We start from the raw sequence: 368 nt of genomic DNA on the forward strand, positions 1-368 counted from the left end.
GCTCAGGCAATCCACTCACCTCAGCCTCCCAAAGGTGCGGGATTACAGGCTGAGCCAACAGAGCCCGGCTTATTTTTATTTTTTAATTTTTTTTATTTTTTATTTTTTATTTTTGAGCCACCGAGCCCGGCTTCTATTTTTTAAAAGAGCAACAACAAAAAATTTGTTTTGACTTTGTGGATTTCTTAAACTGGTCTCAGGAATGCCCAGGGTCCCTTGGCCACACTTTGAGAACTACTAGTCAGTTGCATTGTTCTGTAAACCAGGTACAGAATAGTGTGTACAAAATGGTCATCAATAAACAGAATGGAGCCGGGCTCAGTGGCTCAGCTTGTAATCCCGCGCCTTTGGGAGGCTGAGGTGAGTGG

Source organism: Carlito syrichta, unplaced genomic scaffold (genome assembly GCF_000164805.1).
Source record: "Carlito syrichta isolate Samal-C Ts95f unplaced genomic scaffold, Tarsius_syrichta-2.0.1 Scaffold316208, whole genome shotgun sequence".
Lineage (NCBI taxonomy): Eukaryota > Metazoa > Chordata > Mammalia > Primates > Tarsiidae > Carlito > Carlito syrichta.